Source organism: Bombus pyrosoma, linkage group LG6, assembly GCF_014825855.1.
Source record: "Bombus pyrosoma isolate SC7728 linkage group LG6, ASM1482585v1, whole genome shotgun sequence".
Classification (NCBI taxonomy): Eukaryota; Metazoa; Arthropoda; class Insecta; order Hymenoptera; family Apidae; genus Bombus; species Bombus pyrosoma.
Window position 1 is genome coordinate 16,842,997 of NC_057775.1, and position 13,539 is coordinate 16,856,535.

General features: G+C 35.2%; 1 protein-coding gene across 10 annotated transcripts in view; it reads left to right on the plus strand.

Annotated features, from left to right (window-relative positions):
- The window catches only part of LOC122568451 (phospholipid-transporting ATPase ID), a 69,592-nt gene that overhangs the window by 20,318 nt on the left and 35,735 nt on the right, over positions 1-13,539 (plus strand). For 5 of the 10 annotated variants that reach the window (XM_043728180.1, XM_043728187.1, XM_043728189.1 and 2 more), the window contains exon 1: positions 9,307-10,467. The exons of 4 other annotated variants lie outside the window; for them this stretch is intronic. The gene's annotated coding sequence lies outside the window, so the exon portion shown is untranslated. Of the gene's footprint in view, positions 1-9,306; positions 10,468-13,539 lie in introns of those variants that run through there. One more of the 10 variants, XM_043728185.1, reaches the window with a different exon arrangement.

Consider the following 13,539-nt stretch of genomic DNA (forward strand, 5'->3'; position numbering starts at 1 on the left):
TTTGGTATTACTAATACTCGTAATGGAAATCTTCTTTTAAAAATCTGTTAATTCTATTTAGTAATTGCAGTGAGCAGAGATTTCTGGGAAACTAGGTGCATTTTTTTGCCTTTCTTATCGTCACGACGATAATCTTTTACGACTGTAGGTCTAATAAAGAAACACGGGATGAGGTCACGCTTAGATCGAATAAACAGGGGCTAAGTTAAATGGAACAGTATCTATGATTGCCTACCGCACCCTTTTCTATCTCCGGCCCTACCCTTTTGGTCACCATAGGGGGCTGCTCCGGTTACAACGATACTCAGTTACGTCTTCGATATTGTCACTCAACGACTCAACCCTTCTCACAGTCTTGTATCGAAGTAGACTCGACTCTTCACAGAAACGATTCTTTTACTCGACGTTGACAGGACGCTCATTTATTAAATTAAGAAATCTAGAATTTATTTAAAAATGTTACATGTATTATTTAGATTCTTGTCGATTGTTCAAGAAAGTGTATTAGATAAATAAATCTCAATTTTAGGATTAACTGGAAAAAATACGATAAAGGAGGAATTTTCTATAAATAAAATTAATTATTTTGTTAAATTCGTAGAAATTGGTTATTAAATTAGAAATATAGTTACATATTAGCTGGCGATAAATAAGATAAATTCTAATTTATGCAATTAAGTGTAGAAATTAGAATTAAAATAGAGTTAAGTCATCTCATGGAGTTTGTCACTTACGTGTCTGTACTTATGTGAAAACAGTTGTAGAAACAGCCAGATAAAAACCTATAGACGAAAATATAGTCTAATTTGATGATAATTTTTTTCTTCTTTATATTCACACACTGTTTAAGAGACAGGATGATTAGCAGTTCATAAACATACCTCTTAACGAGCATCTCTTGCACGTAATCTAAAAATTGACCTCTGAAGAATAATGTAGTAATCGTTAAAATCATTTCCAACTTCTACTACTCGTTATTACTAAGATAAATCTGTTACACTAGTTCACGGGGAATCTACTTCACGGAAGAGTCTCTCGATATGCCGAAAAGTTTCACAATCGTGTAAAAACATTATTCGACGATGAATTAAATCTTAAATCAAACTAATCAACTCGCAAAGTTATATTATTTATTACAAGATAATAAATACCAATCGTACACTGTAAAGTGTAAACGAACAAAATTTCTCACAGTATTTTCCGCTTTCTCCAAAATCCGATCGTAACCAGGTCTCCTATATCTCTGCAGTACCAAGGTTGCTATCAATAAAGCAACAAACGCGAATTGAAACGTAGCAGCTCATCGAAAACAAGCATCCAGCTGGAAGCGGAACCTAGTCGTCTCTAACACCGCAAACTATCCCACTCAGGAACACAATGTCCGTTTCAATAAGGTAGCCGGTATTACCCCATAAACCGTGCAATAGCTACGTTTCAGCTATCTCGTACCAATTTCCATCATCGTCGAATACGTTCGAGCGTACAGGAACGAAAGTAATCGCTGTTTACAGGCGAATAGCCGTGAATATCGGCCAGATTCGTTCGTTTCTTGATCGACGGCTTTAAAACGAGCAATCATCGTTCGGCGTAACGTCGTTCGTTTAGTAGGACGTTGTTTTCGATGAGATTTCGACGAGATTAGTCAGACCGTTTGGCGTATCGTCGATCGGCTGATCCCACTCGATACCATGCCGTTTCATCGACAATCCTCCAACAATTAGCAAGAAAATTAAGGGACAATTTACCGGTGAATCGCGTCGTTAAAGGAGCGTCCGCTTCCATTGGCTCATCGATGATTACGTTCTCTCTCACGTGCCTGGTGTCACAGAGAGACAGTGTCATTTCGCAAGGCCATGCTGTATATTACGAACGTCTAAAAGGGGTAGAGACAGGCCGTCAATTATGCACGCTTGCCCAATGGGTACGTATCTAGGCCTGCTACCGATTTTATTAACCGCTTCACGATACGGAACGTGTTATCGTGTAAAAGTGACATAAACAGAGACGCCAGAGTCCCGTCAGCCGTTGATACCTTTGGAACACGTTTGCACCGTTTTTTGCAGGATTGTTGAATGATCCAATTGTAAAGGTTCTGTGTATACTATCGTGCACAAGTATTTGGATACTTCAAAATTATTGCGAGTACGATGCCTGACGAAAGGAGTAGGACAATTGGCATAGAAAATTTTGACGTGTGTGTTGTGTGCGTTATGTAAATCATTTTGAGATTTTATTGGTATTACGATGAGACACGACCGCCACGATTACACGTTGATAAAATTTCCAATTAATCGGAAGTTACACGACATTTATTGCGGACATATACTTGGTAAAATATCAGAATATAACACGATTAACCATCTTAACCATATAATGAATTTGAAAGACGATACGCAGTAGCATAGGTAGACTGATTTAAAGAATGATGTCTAGGAGAGGATCTTGTGAGCCGATTCATTATCCCAGTGCGGAGTGTTCTGGGATTATGCAAATGTTTTCAACAGACATCATGTACAATGATTTGCGAAAACGATCGTTCCTCAGATTATAGTTATTCGTAATTACCATTGTACTTGGTGCTACGTTTGTACTACAGGATATTACCAAGTATGCGAACTATAATTGGCGCTTTTGCAACTAGTAATTACTTCAGTTTTCTATAATTGGAAATTCGTCGAAGGATAATAGAAATTTGCAAGATGAACTTGAACGAAAATTAGACGGACGTGATTATTATATTCAAGACTAACGTTGTCTCTTAATATGCAACAAGCTTAATGTGCAAAATTCAAGATTGAATTTTGAGACGTTCCAGTTCAACCGACTCAAACCATCCTATCGTAATATTACACTTTGTTTTTTTAAGTAACATCGCATGTTTCCTCATATTTTACCTAACCTTGCTGTCTTACTTTATTCCACGTTCCAAGACATGCATACGTATTCCGGTAGCATTATCATATCTCCCAAGGATTTTGATCGTAAAGTAACAATTTCAAGCTTAAGCGGTCAGCTCCGTCGTTGCTACGCGAAGAGACAACACTCTTTAAAATATTAGGTTGGATTTGAACAGGTTTAGGTGCGTCATGCGTTCGTTGTTTCAAATCTATTTAATTTTTAATATTTTTTTCCCAGAAATGACGTGATTTAATTAAAGAAAGCGTTTGAAAAAAAAGAAACAACATGAATCACTGTAGATTTTGTGTTTTTCATGTAAGTTAATTTGTTTCGTGCAGGAAAAACACGGTTCGATGGAAATGTGCGATTCCTTTGACTAAATTCGGCATATTTAAGCTTAATAACGAAATACGGATTACAAGGGTTTCTTCTATCTAATATTTACAGTCGTAACAATTTTTTTGAAAATCGCATTTATTTGACGTGCTCGGGAAAGCAAGACATTTACGGATTAATAATAAGTCGATATTTTTGCACTCTGGATATTTCTAAGCACTTTATAATTATCCTCGGTTACTAGTTTAAGTTTAGAAATGTATAATTAAGTTTAAAATCAATTCTGTATCAAGTATTTGATAATAATATGTAGTATTTCCGATATCTCATTATACTGATCAATTTCTCAATATTCAAGAATTCTAGCACGTGCACGTATGTATATGTATGTGTTACAAAGTATTTTTGGTATTTAACATCGCGTCGTGTCGAATATCTTTGAACCACCTTAAAATTGATCAAATCTCCAAGATATTTTGAATATTAAAAACGTTTACTAATATTTTAATGTCGCAAGGTATTTTTCACATTTCCAACTTGACCCTGAAAAAAATTTCCCCGAAATGTTTAGTATATCGATATTTTTGTATGACAAAGTATCTTTTCTTATATCGATCCGATTTGAAGGAAAATTCTCGACTCGACAGCGAGACAAATTTTCAGTGTGGTTTAAAAAAAACTTGACGAAATGTAGAAATTCTCCAAAAAATTCCTTTTAATCTGAAAATATTTCTCGACCTTATGCGCTACCAGATAATCGTATTCATATGCATATCACGATAGAACATTAGCTGAATATATCTGCTCCAATGAGTAATTAAATTGAAAGCGAAAACGCTTATGCACAATTGAAAGACACAACGGGGCATTCTCGATTCTCGGGGAATACGATTTCACGGAAGCGATAGAGTTAATTAATTTTCAGCCTAACTCAGCTCATATATACGTTTCTCGACGAATCGTGCGAATAATCATCGATCGCAAAATGAAATATATTTCATTATACGCTTACGCTTCTGAAAATATTACGTATAAAAGGAGCGATGAGAAATTTAAATGAAAGAACAGAGGGAAGATAGAAATTGAAAGAGCGGGAGGTTAAGATAGAATTGCAAGCCAAGGATTTTGCGAACCTGGGCCATTTCTCAGCCGTCAGGCTGAAAATAAAGAATATTATTATCATTACGTATAAAAAGAGCGTGCCAAACAGTTGAACCCTTTCGCAAGCTTTATCATATAAATGAAATATAGTAGCAAAAGGGTTAAGTATTCTTCACATATTTCGATAAGAAATATTTACCTATAAATCTTCGGCAAATAATCTTGTTTCTTATCATCAGTCTTCCGATCTTCTTTCAATGTGATACGGTCGCACGCTATATAATCGAACACTGTCTAACTGGTGATTTTTAGATTTAAATATTCTTTGGTTATTTTCAAGTTTGTTGAAATCCTTTTTTAACCTCTCGTCGGATAATTCCACAAAATAGAAAAATATGATTTATATGTTATATGTAACATGTGTACATTATATTGCTTAAGAACGTAAAACTATTTTTTATTATTATCTGTCTCGTTTAGCATTTACCAAGTTAGCTTAAGTAAATGCAGTAATAATTGTTTTCCTGTCTTAATTAATACATTAACGATCTGAAACGTATTTTTACTTTCTAAGGTGTTCTACGATCAAAATACGATCAGATCATTGATCAGCTTTACAGTCAAAAGGCAGAGAGAAAAGCGATGATGTTACAAACATTGTTTTTTTAAATTCACCGTAGAATTTCTCACTATTTATATAATCTTCTTACAACAGAATGAACTTGTTCTTAATCACTTATTTCTTGAGAACTGTGCGTCGATCGCGTACCTATATAATCAAAGTAAGCAAACGATAAAAGAAATGAAATTGATCAGTTTCGCTACTGCGACAGCCTCAAATGTTGCTCAGTTTTCCAACACTCTCTATACAATCAAGTCCGTAAAATTGGCTAAATTGCCAAACAGCGTTTGACAATTATGTTCTCCGCGAGCGTATCGTGTTTCAAAGAAGACACACGAAATTTCTACGATATTTCATCGTGTCAGAAAATTGTTTTAATAGTAGCTGCCGAAACGTGTCGCTTGAGAAAGAAGCCCAATAAAGTGGTGTCATCCCATATTTTCGTCGTCTGATTGAATGAAATAATTTTACGTTGACAGACGAACAAAATAGTATCGTGTCGTCCGGCGATGATGTATTATTGGGTTTGGCGTGTCCACGCCTGACGTAAGCTCGAGCGTAAAGTCAGAAGTGAGGGCCACGCCGACGATGGCACGTTTCGTCGAACTTTTCATTAGTTCGTCACGCGATCTTCCTGGCCCTTCAGTTATTCGTAAATATTACTTTTAATATCGACTACTACGACACTAGTTCTGGCTTCTCAATGTACACATAATTGAAAAAAGCCTAGAATGTTCAGAACTACGCTTGAATAGGTTGATGATAGTTTGGAGAATGAAAAGTTGATTTGAGATACTCCGATGAATTTGATAGTAGGTTTTTTTTCAGTAGATGTAATTTGTTTAATTAATATCGATGAAAGATTTAATAATTGGGATAAGACTAAATTAACCCGCACTGCTGTTAGTATGGTTGGTAATTTAAAATTCAATTCATGGTCTAGTATATACCTAAAACAAATTCATTAGCAAATAGCGCTTCTTCGTAAAACACATATTTTATTTTAAAATCTAATCAGCGAGGTATTAATTATCGTGCTGTTAATTACTGTGTTATTTAACACGATTCGATACTCGGGAACATATAGATAAGAAAGATAAAATTACATAGCGACGAAGATATTTCTTTCCATAAATTTTGCCTTAAACGTGGAACAATTGTTTGACATCAAATTCCTATGTAAATTCACATTGACGCAATTATATATATATACTTATCTATATAAAAATTCGTCTAGTCATTCTTGGCTGGTAATCATTTACGTTTCTTGTCGCTCTTTTTTTTCTGCAATATTCTTTCCATGATTTACGACAAGAAAATCTTCTGTGAAAACACACGTGTTGGATAGGTAATCAACGTTAGCCCTACTCAGCTCATTCGTGCTTAAATCGCGCAATATCGTTGCTAATTACTGATATCGATACGCGCAATTCTTAATATTGTGAGAATTAGAACAGTTAAGAAAAATTAGTTGAACTTGAAAATTCAAAAGAAAACGAATTATTTATAATTGTGATTGCTATATTTAGCGCGCCTGAAACTTACTGATTTTTGTTAATATCGCGTGGAAAATATATTTCGTATCGTTTCGTAAAAATATGTGTGATGTATTTCAAGCGATAAAATATATTTGTAGGAAAAAATTGATACCTCCTGCGATGTAATATTTATTTAAATCTTAGGCGTAAAGTAATTTTTATGTAATTTAAAATAATGAATCCAATGATTAATTAATACAATTTTGTAAAATATTTCATCTCCGTATGCACGTTGTACAGTTGAATATCTTTTACTCTTTGGCGTTCGATGTAAAATTAAAAAAAAAAAGAAAAAAAAGCTGTGCTCTTTTTCAGAAATGTATGAATGAATTTTGCGTGTGTAGACTTTGTGGTATTTATGGTCCAAGACGGACATAAGGTCGACCGGAAGTATCGATTGGTCACAGATAAGATGAAGACAGAAATATTTCGCGAATCAAAAATTGTTGATAAATGTTTAATATCGTGATATTAATTTGATAATATGATAATGGTTTACGTTGAATCACTTAAGACGACAAAGTCGGAAAAGTGGCGCAATATTCATAATTTCGAGGAACTCGTTTAACGTCGGTTTAGTCCCATCGTCACAGTGTGATGTGACATTTCTTATTTCCTCTCCTCGTTGCGCGTCGTCACATGACGCACGGTTATTACATTCGACGATAAGAAATTTTCACAGGCGAATATTTATTGACACATGACATATCCCAACAATTTAGGACAATAGTACTCGAAAATGTCGTAACGTGGCATTTCTAAAATGTCAGTGCCGCTATTAACAGCCTTGTTCAGAAATGGTCTCGCGAGCATTGCGAACCATTGTTATCTATTTAGAAGGTGTTTCGAGCTTGATGCGTGTCCTAATTTCCACTATTTGTAGTACAAATACATATATCTTTGAGAAGAATGTACAGTAGCTCACTGGAGTATTCGAACACTTATAGAAACCTTTCGTAGATACGTATATCATGTTTGTGAAATGTACGAATCATCTTGAAATTTCATTAGCACAGTAACGAAACCTTTATCATCATAATTATAGAACGTTATCAGCGTAATTGTGGCAGTTATGTTCCATTACTACGTAGTAAATTTATATTTACGAACTTAATTTTTAAAAAGGCAATTTAAAAAATGCAACCTAGGTAGACGATTGTGTTTGTGACGATTATGTTTTACTTACCAAATAATATAATATGATATTTTTGCATATTATATGCGTATATTCTGTGCAATTTTCCACCTTCAGATCTTCCACAGATGCATAAAGATCCACAATCCATGCGACAAAATGCAACACGGTGGTGGTGCTAATGAAATTTCAAAATGTTTTAGACGACACACATAGTGCATACGTGAAAGTTCTCTATTAATATTCGAATACTTTTGTCAACTATTGTATATGTTTGAGTCGAAAGAAGAAATATTCATTTCTTCGTTGAGAAAATTTCTGCCCATTTTAATAAAAATGTAACAAAAACTGATAAATGGTAATTTCATAGTTTTATGAATATTGATCGTAAACATTGGTTGTTGAGTTGTTAGAGGACATTCGCAGAATACAATCTACTTAACATAATGCGCGATATGTACGAGAATAACACAAGTTCTTCGCGGAAGCACATCCTCATTAGGTCGGTGACTGAGCTCGACTGAAAGTAGCTGCGATTACGCTTTTGGAGTCCCATGGAGAATGTAATCGAAATACTTTTGTTCTTGGATTATCGAGGTCACGCCTGATTACTCATTCTCATGCCTTTCTTTCACGCGAAGTTATTTTGAATTCAGATTAGTAACTAATCGATGACACGAGTTAATGTCATTTATTAGCATTCCGTTTGTTCCGTGATTTTAATTACGAAGCTAATTGTAATACAGAAAATTTATTCCCGCCTTTTATGCAATTATTATTTTTTCTTTTATTGAAGTTAGTTGAAGTTGCGTTAGAAAATCTCTAAAAGTATATACTCGGCTTTTAAACCTTCCAAAGTAATTTAATCTTACGCCGACTATATAATTACTTACATGATCTTTAAACTTCGTATAGGCTAAAACCAAACGTAATATTCTTTCAAGAAGCTTGTTTATGTTTATGTATACGTTTTATTTGAACATAAAACGCTATTAATACACTATAAAACACCATTACACAGGTACATTCTACGTAAGTAAAAAATAAGAAAGATGATTCATATTCGATTAAAAATCTGTTTTTACTGGAAATAAAAAATATATTCAGATATACGACACTACGATCATATGTTACATTAATATGGTAATTCACATCATATCGGTGAAACATGAAAGACGTAACAATCTGCGAGTCCTTCGACGTGAAACGAAACACTGTCCACATCGAGAAGAGAAACAATACTCAACTAAACGAGCAAAAGATGAGAATAATTAAATTTCCATTTAGTAACTCAACATATAAAATTCATCTATTTTTAAAGAACAAATTAAAAGAAAGAGATCTTGAATTATTACTAAAAGTTTGCACTTGTCCTAGCAAATTTTTCTATTTCTTTCTCGAAAAAAAAAAGAAAGAAAGAAAAAGAATAAGAAACAGGATGAGAATCATATACGACATATTTATATAATCGCGCGATGTTTTCGATGTAACAAATAATATTTTCTTGATAAACGAGAAAGAGAAAGAAAAATAAAAGCTCTGATTAAAAACGTTGCGTGTCGTTTGAACTTTCGTGTTTTCCTGTGGGTAGACCGGCGTCGTGGTACCCCCACCTACAGAAGCTTTTTCCTCGATCGAGGCGCGCACCGATGGGGAAATGCCGCTTGGCCGTTTTGCTCGTCAGTCGAGAATGGCGTAAGCTTCCGACCGGGCGGACTTTCCGATCGGTGTACACGCTAGAACGTTTCTCATTCTTCGTGATTCACGAGACACCGGAGGATCGGTATCGCGAAACGTGAGTTTACATCTTCGAGTTGCTCTTCTACGATCATTTCCTTCGTTTTCTTTCACTTTTTCATCGACAAATGAAAGTTGCCAGTTAAACGTGCTCGATTTTACCAAGTGCCTCTCTTTCTTACATTCCGTCAAGTTACACGCGGCTGATCAAATACTAGAGCACTTACTTGTTAAATAAAAAACAGAAATAGCGTAATCGTCACAAAGTGGAAGATTCGTACAGTGACATATAGTGTCTGTTATTTTAACTCTCCGACCATTTCAGTTTAAAAAGCTGAACCTTTCGCGAATTCGCGGGAATGCCGACGAACCTCGTGGCCAAGTTTGATAATTATCAGTGACAGCAACGAGTGTGAAACCGCTGGAAAATAACTCGTTTCTATCTGCAAAGATTGGAAGAAAATAGATAAACCGAGTGATCGTGGACGACCGGTTAAAATTGAACGCAAGGTCGGCCGTGTTCCTCGAAAGTTATTTTTTTAAACGGTCGTCGAACTTGTGTATTTCTCGGCTTCTTCGATCATTTTCGTTCGAAGGAACCGCGTCGAGAAAAATCGAGATTCCCCACGGTTGAAGAAAATTGAAAAGATCGTTGATGGAATTGGTTCAATTTTCGAGCAACATAGTTTCGAAAGTCGTGATTTCGTTGCCGCTCGACTTCTTGAATCTACCTAGGGGAAGGTGGTCGATCGCTACGAAGGATTTCTCGCAACCTTGACCCACTGGGATCAATTCGTTGTTACGATTATAAGACACGTTGGACGAACTATGTTTCGGATCGAAGTCTTATAGATATTTTTCGCCGATGAGAAAATATGGTTTTTTTTTATCTGAACGGTGAATAGTTCAGCAACATTTTTAAAGTGTTCCCTCGACGAACAATGTTTCCGTGCTGTTTGGACACGATCTTCGTGGTTGTCGAGGTATAAGTTTAGAACTGAAAATTTATGTACGTTTTTGGTTTTATGGTGACAAAAGGTGAGAACGTCAGAACGTGTGATTTCTACTATGCGAAGACATGAATTCTGGTGCTCTTCAAGGTATTCTTTATTTCATGTTATATGCTGATAATTATTGGTTAGTTGTTATCTATAATTTTAATTCGCGTGCTACGTTCGTGCTTCGATCTTAATTATTTGAAGTCCGAGCTGCGCCTACATATGAGAAGCCACATTGATCAACTCCATAAATTGAAACATAACATAAAAAATAACGACATGACGCTACGAACACTGTCTCTTCAGTTTACCTAAAAATTTGCCATTATTTGTGTCATCTTACGACGGATGGATTTCTAAAAGCGTCGTTTGTTTCTTGAGATCTAAATGTTCATTGTATATATGCAAATATTCATACGCAATGAAGAAATTAATAAAAAGTGGAGTTGATTGATTTGACTTGCGAGAAGTTCCTATTTTTATCGAATTAGATCTTATCATGAAAAAATATGATTCGCACAATATCGAAGGCATCTCGCAACGTGGAATCACAAAAGATTAAATATCCAATTAATCAAATTATGTGTATTTAATTATTTTTTTTTTTCGATCGTGTAATCTATTTTAATGTCCCAGCGTCCCCTTTAATTTATCTCGCCACTGAATAAATTCTCGGTGACATTCGCGAATCATCGCGTACGATAATCTCAACAATTTGTCAGGATCAATATCTCTGACGGGGTGGAGAGGCACTAAAAAAGAGTTCATTGTAACACGCGATCGATGAGAGAAACGTTAACACATCGCGCTCCTCGACCGGTCTCGTGTTAAGCGACATGGCCGATTAAATGCTGGACATTTATTTTCATTGCTCTTGTACCGTAATCGTGAATAATAATTCACCGAAATAAGTGGCGATCCACGGTATATCACCAATTAGACTAAATACGATCAAATTCGAACAGATTAAACTGTGTATACAAGAACAAAATGCGTTAACTGTATAAACAATAAATGTGCATGATCAATTATGGAACATTTCAATTTACAATTCTTTAAGGCAACACGTGGTTGCTGATGTTTGTAACGAAATTTGAGAAAAATTTAAAGATAACGTACAATGATATCAGCGTTCTACAAAGTTGGACGGGACGTTCGAAAATAGATGGATATAATTTCGAGGATCTGTATATGATGTGATGTATCGTATAATGTAACGTTTTTTTATGGTGGCTCTTCATCATTTATTGGCGAGTAGTATAATAATCTTTTCGGATTTTTATAAATAATCCTCTGTCGACCTCGTCTCGAATAAACAATGGAACTACAAATTTTTCGAATAATCGAATAAAAGAAGAACGCGAAAAGATTGAGAAGAAAAAAACGATGTAGCCAGAACGATCGTGGATCACTGTTGAAAAATACGATAAATTCGAGTAAAAGTAGACAGTGTATAGATACGGTTGGCAATCGGCCAATCGTGATATCATGAATGTATGCATCATGCGTACTGGCTGTGTTTTCCAAATGAGCTTCCGTCATACGGAGGGAATACTTTTGTTTCGCGATGAAACTGGTAAAACATTTGCTGCTAAGGCAAGCGTATTTTCGTTTTATACCATTTCAGTCGTGATTTTAATCTAATCTTTCGTTTAACTATTTATTATATTATATAGCATATTAAAGATACAAATGTGCATGGAATACATATAACATGCAAAAATATATAAAATATCCCAAGTAAAGCGTTCTTCACAATATTTTATAAATAAAACAATTTTCTACGTTCTATTTTTTTTTTAATCTTATTATTCTCACTTCATCGCCTATTCTTCGCGTTTGTATCTTCTCGAATGCCTTCTTTTCAAATTCCGAAATATCGTGAATGGAAACATCTTTATTCGTGAAAGGTGTGAAGCGGGTTTGCTACAAAAGTAATAAAGTTTATATATATTGAATACCGAATTCAAATTTAAATATATATAGACGTATAAATTTCATTTTGCTTCGTATTAATCATACGCATATATTCACATATACAGCCAATGAGAACAGCTGGGTGAATTATAATACATTCGTAAGAATACGCGAATTTGCGTAAATATCTGTAGTCTACTTATAAGAAACGAAAGAAAGATCAAATTACCAGACATTTTCCAATTACGTGATTAATCACGGAAACTATAAATAGACCTACTTCAAGCTCTCCATCCAACGCACTGTTATTTTTTTCTCGTTTCAAACGAAGCGCGTTGATCGTATCAAGACGCAATATTAAAATATCATTTCATTAGAGGAGAAGTTTAGAATGGTTATTCATCCATCATGTAGAAGGAAGTGAGTCACCTAGCTATCGAGACATCTTCTGAAATGTTTTCTTCGTTGGCCATTCTTCGTTGTTTCTGTACACTCGTTAAGTTGCTTCTTCCATTATCTCTACTTCCCCTTCGTCTCAAACCCCCAATCCTCTAGAAACGTTCCTGTTTCCAACCCCCTGGAAACGTCTTGTATGGCGTAGCAAAATATACTCTGCTCGTTGATTGTTGCCTCTTGTTCAACTCTGCTGTCCCTCGTTTTTTTGGGGACAGTGCGTGAAAAAGATTGGAGTACAAAAGCGAGGAATCGCGAACCGTGTCGAGGTCAATTTCAGACCATTCGTCTCCCAACCAGAAATTATTTCTGACCCGATAGTTGGAAAATCAGACAATATCAACTCGGGATCATGGTCGTTCTAGGCATATTAGTCACTTATACCAGCGCTTGAAGATGTTGCGATCAATTGTACGTGCTGAATTGCTAGAACACGCGCCTGATTCGTCAGATACACATTGTTGTTTTATTGGTTTTATAGTCTGGTCGACGCAAATTCTTCTAATTGCCACATCTTGCGCAAGTTTCAATTTTTTTGTGGACTCTGAGTTAAACGAAATCGTATTCAAGAAATAGAATCATAAAATTATACATGTTTCTTAGCTCTGGATTCCGACGAAAGAATAGAGGAATGTTGGTCTTCTGGTTTGATAGAGTTATGATTTGTTTCAACGAAAAGCTTATATCTAAGTTTATGAGCACAAAATTATAATAATGTTTATAATATCCGGGGCACGATTTACAACTGCACAGAAGCAGTTAAATGATTAACGACCATACCTGTCATTATTCTAACTAAAACTT